Source organism: Leptodactylus fuscus, chromosome 6 (genome assembly GCF_031893055.1).
Source record: "Leptodactylus fuscus isolate aLepFus1 chromosome 6, aLepFus1.hap2, whole genome shotgun sequence".
Lineage (NCBI taxonomy): Eukaryota > Metazoa > Chordata > Amphibia > Anura > Leptodactylidae > Leptodactylus > Leptodactylus fuscus.
This window is the reverse complement of record NC_134270.1, coordinates 19612511-19623027: the sequence shown is the minus strand read 5'-3', so window position 1 is coordinate 19623027 and position 10517 is coordinate 19612511.

The window sequence follows — 10517 nt, the reverse complement described above, 5'->3', positions numbered from 1 at the left end:
ACATCCAAACAAGTCCAAGCTGCCCTGCAGTCCGAGGGTACAACAGTGTCACCCCGTACTATCCAGTGTCAGCGTCTGAATGAGAAGGGACTGTATGGTAGGAGACCCAGGAAGACCCCACTTCTTATCCAGAGACATAGATTTTTTACGTGTATACCTTTGCCTTCTATGTGTCAAAATCTCTATTCTATCAATTTTGGCACATAGAAGGCAAAGGTATACACGTAAAAAATTAAGGCTAAGCCCACGTTGCGGAAAAGCAGCTTTTCTTGTTGCAGATTTTGCTGTAGTTTTTTGAGCCAAAGTCAGGAATGTTACAGAAGGAATGGGAGATATAAAGGAATCACTAATTCCTCAATGTCCGTAGGACACCGATGAGCTGAATACATAGGTGTACAAAAGCAGGAGCTGAGCATTTGTAGCCGCGATGTGATGACGTCACATCGCGCCTACAACTATGTGAGCGAGTGAGACTGCGGGGAGCGAGGGAAGGTGAGGGGCCCATGAAACTGGGGCAGATGAAGGGGGAGAGGGGAGAAAGGCATGACACTGGGGCAGATGAAGGGTGGGAGAACGGCATGACACTGGGGCAGATGAAGGGGGGGGGAGAACGGCATGACACTGGGGCAGATGAAGGGGGGGAGAACGGCATGACACGGGCAGATGAAGGGGGGGAGAACGGCATGACACTGGGGAAGATGAAGGGGGGGAGAACGGCATGACACTAGGGCAGATGAAGGCGGGGAGAACGGCATGACACTGGGGCAAATGAAGGGGGAGGGGGGAGAAAGGCATGACACTGGGGCAGATGAAGGGTGGGAGAACGGCATGACACTGGGGCAGATGAAGGGGGGGAGAACGGCATGACATTGGGGCAGATGAAGGGGGGAGAACGGCATGACACTGGGGCAGATGAAGGGGGGGAGAACGGCATGACACTAGGGCAGATGAAGGGGGGGAGAACGGCATGACACTGGGGCAGATGAAGGGGGGGAGAACGGCATGACACTGGGGCAGATGAAGGGGGGGAGAACAGCATGACACTAGGGCAGATGAAGGGGGGGAACGGCATGACACTGGGGAAGATGAAGGGGGGGAGAACGGCATGACACTGGGGCAGATGAAGGGGGGAGAATGGCATGACACTGGGGCAGATGAAGGGGGAGAACGGCATGACACTGGGGCAGATGAAGGGGGGGAGAACGGCATGACACTAGGGCAGATGAAGGGGGAGAGAACGGCATGACACTAGGGCAGATGAAGGGGGGAGAACGGCATGACACTAGGGCAGATGAAGGGGGGAGAACGGCATGACACTGGGGCAGATGAAGGGGGGAGAACGGCATGACACTGGGGCAGATGAAGGGGGAGAGAACAGCATGACACTAGGGCAGATGAAGGCGGGGAGAAAGGCATGACACTGGGGCAGATGAAGGCGGGGGAACGGCATGAAACTGGGGCAAATGAAGGGGGGAACAGCATGACACTGGGGCAGATGAAGGGGGGGAGAACGGCATGACACTGGGGCAGATGAAGGGGGGAGAACGGCATGACACTGGGGCAGATGAAGGGGGGGAGAACGGCATGACACTGGGGCAGATGAAGGGGGGAGAACGGCATGACACTAGGGTAGATGCAAGGGGGGAAAACGGCATGACACTGGGCAGAAACGGGGTGACATGAAACTGGGGGGACATGAAAGTGGGGACAGAGATGGAGGGGGGGACATGAAACTAGGGGCAGATGAAGGGTGTATATGAAACTGGGGGAGAGATGGAGGGGGGACATATAATTTACGGGTGACTGTAGGAGGATTATACTGTGTGGAAGCACATGAAAAATGAATGAGAATGGATCAACATAAAAGTGGGCGGAGCCAAGTTTGCTGTGGTGCGCTGTGCACGCCGCACATTTTGGCCCTCTTTCTAATTTTCAAAAGTTGGGAGGTATGGGTTAGAAGCGCAAGTCCCTTACTCACCAGTCTTCGCAGCTGTAAACACTTCTTTCTTCCTGGTTTTCTTGCGTCAATTGGTGTGTGGGGTTTCATATGCAAAGCCAGCAGCGAGATGACGTCGCTTCTATGCCGCTGGCCTTGCGTACGCGCTCCCAATGCAGCTAATAGTACACAAATAAGGTCAGTTTTGTTGGTCAAACACAGCTAACTAGTTTAAAAAAAAACGCCTTAAAAATGCATTTTTAGAGGTAATTTTTTCAAAAAATCCTGGGTGGGGGACCCCCAGACCACCCCTTCCCCTGGGGGGTATTCCATACCCCCCAAACCCCCTGGTAAGTAGGGCCCCGCCACAGTCAATTGCCCAGGGCCCCGCAAAGCCTGGATCCGCCACTGTCAGCCACGGATTCCAGAGCTCGAGACTCCATTCATCTGGGTCTAAGTCTTCCACTGAATTAATTAAGAAGATTCACCGAGCGGACCCCCAGGATTAGGTTCTCGTTAGAGGATTGGTGTCTTTGCACATAGGAGCTTGTCAGCAGCAGTAGCAACATCCAATACCTCCAGGAGGTGAAGTGAACACGAACAGAAACAGACCGATGGATGTAGAAAGAACTGCGCTTGCTCCAAATTCCGTAAATTCAACGCGATCTTTATTAAAATTCCTAATACACGACGCAGCGGGCTGCGTTTCGGGGCTTCCCCTTTGTCAAGTGTATTACCACTGCACACACTTACCCTATTAGTAAAAAGACCAGAACACAAAACAGATGTTCCCTATGAGTATGTCTCCTTACTTTTGGATGTAACAATCACAAAAATATACATATAAATACATGATAATAAATTGGTGAAGCTAATAAATAAAAACATTGATTTCAATGTAAAAATGCTAAAAATACTAAAATTACACCTGAAATAAGAGTCTAATACATATCCAATGGGGCTATAAATAGCATCATAGTTGCATTAAAACATATTAAAATAACACAAGAAAGGGTAAATGTCCAATGTCAATCACAATGTGGCTATGAATATCATCCTAGTGGCAGTACAGACTGGCAGAGTCTATAATGTATACAATCTGCCCTGATGATTACAGTTGTGAAAAGCCATACCTAAATAGCCAAGGGAAAGATATTCCTTACCTCTCAAATCGATGACTAACTGAGTGGGCTGTGAGCGTTAGCAGTAGCCGGGCGTGAAGAAGCAGAATGGCATGCTTTCATTCTAGGGATATTTTAAGTCAGTGAAAAGCGCGCAAGAAACCTGCGCATGCGTACTAACGGCTGTGTAGTGACGTGGAACCTATAAGTATATCCGTGTTCAAATAGGTTTTAACCGATATCCTGAGATGAAAATAGAGGACAAATGGAATTCATCCAGCTATTTTAGGCCCCAGTATCAGCAATCGCACCCACGTATGTGATGCGAACGTCAGGGACACCGGACGGCGTGCGGAGGAATAATCGGGGATTTCCGTAGTTCACGGAGTTCCCCGAAGTCTATGCGCATGCGCACTTAGAATTTGATGGATATCATTGACTTCGGTATTATCCGCTGGATTACGGATACTGCCGAAGGTATGCGCATGCGTGGTGCAAACTGTTGATGATTGCTGATGTACCATGCTACATCTACCGTCTAGGTTTGTTACATTGTAACTATTTTAGGAAAAGATAGATTATGTTCTTATGTATGTACTCTCTTGGTGTTATGAACGGGACTTACACCAAAACCCATTGTATACTTATAGACGCTGTAAAATGTATTCATATCAAATTTATAAAAGAAGGCATTATACCTTGTATTATAACGTAAACAATTTGACAATATATATTTACCATGCAAATTTAGATGAAAAAACATATATATGCATTAAAAATTAATAAATAAATCATAACATGAATATACATGTGTCTAGAATCTTTTGATTCCAGTTCAAACATACTATAACCCTTTCATTTATGGTTTTTTTTAAAAATGGATATGACTTAACACGAAATATCTTCAAGGGCCTCATTAAGTCCATCAGGATAGAGTGTATTAATTTTATAGATCCAGAACATTTCTTTCTTTTTAAGGGCTTCAAACCTATTGGTGATGCTATTAGAGATTTGTTCCAGAGGAGTTACTGTAAATTGGGAAAAATCACATTTATGTTTTATTTTGGCATGGCGAGAAACGCTGTGTTTTTCAAACCCTTTGTTAACATTAAACCTATGCTTTTTTATCCTATCTCGCAGTGCCATGGTAGTACGTCCCACATATTGGATCCCACACAGGCAAGTAGTGTAACAGACCCCCTTCTCGTCAAACTAAAAAGTGATAGGTGCCCCGCCCCTTTTTGATGTAACCACGCCCCCTTTTATTATATGACCACGCCCCCTTTTATATGATTATTTTTGACGTCACTACGGCCATTTTATAATTAACACCCCCCCCCACCCCCACACACACACATCCCCCCCCCCCCAACCCCCTTTATAAATATGATGCTACGCCCCTTTTTATATAAGCTCTCCTTTTGCGCTGGCATAAATGATATTTCTTTGATAGAAAGGAATATCATTCATTTCAGCGCAAAAAGTGCCCGCCCCCCTTTTTATATATATGCTTCTCTCCTTTTGCGCTGGCATAAATGATATTTCTTTGATAGAAAGGAATATCGTTCATTTCAGCGCAAAAGTGTCCGCCCCCCTTTTATATATATGCTTCTCACCTTTTGCGCTGGCATAAACGATATTTCTTTGATAGAAAGGAATATCGTTCATTTCAGCGCAAAAGTGTCAGCCCCCTTTTTATATATGCTTCTCCTTTTGCACTAGCATGAATGATATTTCTTTAAGGAATATCACTCAGCCCATTGCAAAAGTGTCTATAGTTTTATTTAAGATAAATAATATACCTATTTATTGTTGATGTAACCAGCTATGCACTTCAGCACCGCTGCGTGGCGTCATGAGTCAAGCTCCTACACATCCACCCCAGAAGACGGCAAGACATATTGTGACATGGCCGTACAAAGTTCCCCTAATACAACTATGGACCGTGCTTCTGCGCAAGCGTGTAGCGCAAAAACATGTCTTGACATGTAGAGGACCTGACCACAATGAGCGATTGGCATGACCGCGCATGGCTTTTCAGCAGAACTTATGGTACATTCTGCGTACGAGCAAAAACCACAAACACACAGCATTTATTTTAAAAAATATATAATAATTTTATTCAGAATACCAAAAAAAAACAAAAACAAACACAAACACATGAAATATTATTATTACAATGTTAACCACGCCTGCTGTAATAGTGGAAAAGTTCTCACTTTAGGTAATAAAGTCGCATGGGGCAGTCCCGAGGCTGTGGGTGATGAGGGAAAAATGTGGGTTCTGGACCAAGGTAGTTCTGAAGTTGAGGGATGAGTTAAATTCATTTTTAAAAGGTCCAGATTTTCCCTTCTGGTCGGATTACCCACTACACTGGAGGGTATATTTAATTCGGCCATCGAGCTGAAAAATACATCCCAGCCGGGAGGCGTATTCTTTTTCACCAAGCTGTGACTCTGCGTGGCGTGTTTAATGAGATCCAACATATTAGATCCGGGGATCGGTTCCCCTCTGTAAATAAATTCACCTTTGTCATTCCCGGCTGTGACATCTGATTTCTGATCCATTTTGCTCAGTATAATTTCTGCGCTCCTTTTAAAGCGCGGGCTGACACTGTCAACAATTTCACGGATTGAAGCATTTTTATCAGGTAGTGTATTTGACAATTGCTGGTGGTCGGTGAGAGGAGACGCAATAAGGTTCAAACTAGATAACTCGGTCGTCTCCTGTTTTACAAGATTCAAGTACCTCGCTAGCACCTCTGTGTATCTCTTAATTTTCACATCGTCAGGGAGATCTCTACGCTGTAAAATGTTGCTAAGCTCCTCCTCCAGAGTGTGCAGGGTATTTTGGCGCATAGTGGGTGCTGATGTAATAGTCTGTTTTAGTTTGTTAAGTTCACTTTTAGGAACCAGGTACATTTTCTCTGCGTGTTCCATTACTTATTAGCAATAAGACCAGCTATTAGCGGTATAGCAAAACTCAGCAGAGGTCCTATAAATCCGCCGCACTGGTTCACTATGCGCTTCTTTTTCTTTGCGTCTATATATTTATTCCCCAGCTGTCTTATAGACTTACGCCATTTCTTGAGTATATTCTTCTGTCTCTCTTTTAGAGGGATTCTACCTTTCAAAATATTTAAAGCAATTTCACCTATGGCCAGTATTAAATCTCTACTGGCATTGCGTAAAATTGATGTCCTGAGCGGCGGGGGTGCCTTCACCAGAGTTTTTAAGAGGTGCCAGTTACGGCGTATTCTCTCAGACATCTTGTCGATACTATGCGCAGGACATAGAATGTGACTAGATCTCTAAGTTTTTGTCTTATTAACCTTTGATTTTCTTTTGAACATAGGCAACTGGTAAATCTGGTGGAAACAAACCCGCTCTTAATCGCATATCCTCAGGAGTAGAACCTCTTAAGTCTACTAACAAATAACCGTAAGGGTTACGTGTCGCGTCTTCAAAAGCTTCTAAAAAGAAGCGTGTTTTCCCCGGGTACATCTGCCGTGCTAATGTCATAACTTGTAATTTATCACGAGGATTATTAAAGAGAACCATGTACTTTGTGTTTAAAGCTATTGTTCTACTCTTTTTACCCTGACAAAATATGTTCTGAACTAAATAGAAAATGCTTAGATTTCTGTGATGTACGTACTTGGTGAAAGCCTTCTCTATCTCGCCATTCTGGCTAGCGCTCTCCATGAGATCATCAACAATTGTCAAATTTACCTTGTCAGGGGGAAAAAGTTCATCGTCTATAAAAGTTGCCGGTAGACCTTCAATAAAACGTATGTTAGGAATGGTGCGAGACAGATCATCGTATAATTTTTGCCAACATGCATAAAACCAGACAATATTTTCGGGTTTGTGTGATAAATGAGTGTCAGCGTAATGTAACAATTGTTTTACAAAATAGCTTTTCCCTGAATTACTTGGTCCCGCTAAAATGCACGAGAAAGGGTGCTGTAACCGAGGATCCATAATAATGATGATGAGGGCGGCATCCAAAATGTTCCCAATTATATTCTAGGGCAAACCTGTATTCTAAGCGGTGCAACCGCCGTAAACTGCGCTGTAGATGCCCTATTTCTTCTCTTGATCCACGGCCGTGTATTTCAATGCTCATGTGTCTCACAAGAGCGTTCCACAAATCTAGTAAAAACACATAAAAAAATGGAGTGGAGTAATGTAACAAGACTAATACCCGAAAGGCAGTGTTGTAAAATCATCGAACAGATGACGTTTTGTGTAAACACATCTCTGTGTTTTACTCAGAGGCCGAGTCTCAATACACCAGTATTTCTTATTACGAACAATGCCAGGCTGTTGAACAAATAACGATTTCTGGGTGTGAGCGTCTGAATTGCGGGGGTAGTCCAAAACTAAATCTTTTAAACTGTCAAAATTAATAACCTGGCTATTGGCGACATTCAGTGTTATCCCCTTAACTTTCAAGACAGTCTTACCAGTGTTCAGTTTGTAGCCGTATGTTTTTGGGCCTGCAGATACAAACTTAGTTATGTAGGAGTCATCGGGTATTTCACTGGTCAATTCACCCAGATAGTCGCCTAAAGGCGGACACCACTCACCATCACAATGGATGAAGATGACAGAGTCTGTGTCGTGGTAGAGACACCGTTCCTGCAGTCTGTCCAGTAACTTGTACAGTTCAAGTCTGGCATAAGCGGTAGTAAAGCAAGCTATAAAGATGTTTGTGTTTCTGTTGACCGTGTAGTGATCTTTTGCATATTTCCAATTGACAGTGGCCGTTTCATCGTCTATAAAATTGAGTTCTGAGACTTCATAGTAGGGGAGGAAGACATAATTGAAGAGCTCGTCAGGGTCTGTGACCAAACTAGTTGTTGGTAAATTTGATTTTTGACCAAACTTCCCCCATAACGAATTTAGAAAAAGTTTGGAGATTTGTCTTTTTGCTGGGTTTACTTCAATTTCATCAGGTCTTAATCGTACACCTTCTTTTTCATAAAAGTCAGCTACGTATTGAGCCTTCTTTTCATCATCAGTGCATCTGCTAGGGTAACCCGAGGCCTCCTGTTTATCCCTGAGATGTAATTTAATGTATTTAGCAAATAATTTGTCACTTGAACGAGCAAAATCCCACACCTCATAGACCTCTGCTATTCTATACCCCTTTTCAATGGCCATTTCTAACTCTATGGTGCACCATGTCCCTGTGAGAGCTCGTTCCTCCTCAGTATGCGTGCAGGGGTCCGTCTGAGAGTTTGCAGCGCATGTATAACACAGAGGGAACATTAATTTTTTGTTAAGCTTCACAGGCAATACTGGAAAGAACAGATCGCGTGGAGGGTATACCTTAACTCTGGCAATGCCGAAGTATTTTTTCAGATGCCCGAAATTCTCATAAATGATCTTGGGGTGACCTACAGGATATCTTTTTGTTTTGTTGACAAAGGGGTAGAGGCTTGTGAAATCAAAGTACTTAATGGTCTCACCCTCAGACAACTTGTGATACAACTTAATCGCGTTAGTTCTACCGCCATAAAGGGCATCACGCGGCTCTAGAGGCTCGGGGAATTGCATCTCATCAAGAAAGGCACGGACACCCGCATCTTTTTCAACCATCTCTTTCCACTCATGTTCCCATAATTCACGTACTTTGAAACCACAGCTATGGAGGTAGCGTCTTTTACGCTGAGTATTGTAGTACAACTGACCAAAAGTGGTGGCAGTGACACTATTTTCATCTTCATCATTATAGCAGACACGACAACCGTGATAAAAACAACCCTGAAATTCAAATGCTGTCTCCTGGCCATTAACATTAGCATAACCGTCTAAAAAATATATCCCCACTTTCTTTTCGCCACCTCTCAAAGCGTGTTGTATCTCAATATTCTCATTGCGTGCTACATACATGAGCCACTGTATAGCAGGTGTTGAATAACGCTTTTTTGTCTTGTTGTAATTGTCAGCGGGCACGATAGCTATACGCCTTTTCGGCAAGAATTTAAACCTGTACATAGACATGCACACAGACGCCAAAGTAGTAAGCTGAAATGGATCAATATATACAGTTACCACAATATTCGCCCGCTGTTCCGGACAGTATCTGACAACCTCTTTCTCTGTCATTTCAATAACACGATCCCTATACCGGATACAAGCTTGACGCAACACTTCAACATCTTGTTTGCAATATGCTTTCAGCTCTGATTTAAAATCAAATTTCACATCTTTTTGTGTCTCATACCACGCCATGAACTCTTTCTTCTCACTATCCATCATGTACTGTACCCCGTAAGCCTCTGGCGGCGGTAAAGGTCCCACATAGTTTTGATTCTTTTCAGTATTAAAAAAGTGGGGAAAATGACCTTTTGTTTCAGAAAAACCCATGGCCTGCGGTAATTTACTCAACTTCATGGGTATAAAATTTAGAGAATCTATGAATCGTATCCCCAAGCCATCAACGGTTACACACAAGAGCTTGCCACCTTGAGTAAGCAATTTTACAGACAATTTCTCATTTATCAATTCTTTGACTATGAAATATGAATCATAACGACCGCCGTTGTGGGCAATAAATGTAAAGCCAGAAAAGGCACCAGATGTAAAAAACTGGACAAATTCACTAGCACATGTTTTTCCCTCAAACTCCCAGAACTTGTCACCCGCCAATGTTGTGGCGTATACGTAATTAGGAACATGGGGGCCATTCTCCTGCATGCATTCAAAGTCATAGAAAATATAAGCATCAGTCTCATCCATTTCTTTGCAGCGCCGCATATAACAGAGGTGATCATCAAATTTTTGAACACGTGCATAACATACACTACAGCGCAGCCCCTCACACTTATGATCACCGAATGTTTCACGGCGTACAAACCGACAGCACTGATCACAAAATCTTTTAGCTATACAAAACTCTCTGTCCTCTCTACTCAATAACATGTGACGATTCAAACAGTCTCTAGAACGAGCATATACACGGCAAATAGGACAACGCACATCAGCTTTCGGGTCCTCTTTACAGTCCTTGTTCCTGCAAGCTCTACACCAATACTGACATGAATGAGCGTATTTGTGATGGTACGCAGAATTGCAATTATCACAAAAGTATTTCGCACCGAAAAAACCTTTTATATTTTTGATGCCATAATAGTGGTCATCATGGTGGAGAATGAATAAGGTTTTATCTGAAGGGGCTTTTCCTGTCTGATAACAACGCCAATCACCACGACTGAAATACATGACTCTGATAGTAATGTTCAATACACGTTCAAATCCCGCAACATCGCTAAAACTGACTAATGTCTTATCACCAATCCCCAATTCGGCATGCAGCTGTTTAGCACGTTCCACTATTTCCCAGTCACTCACAGCACCTTCCTCCAGCAGCGCTATCAGGCTTGCAGCCATGCACAGGTTTGTGTCATGATTATTGAAATCATACAGCCATCTCTGTTTTCGCTTAATGAT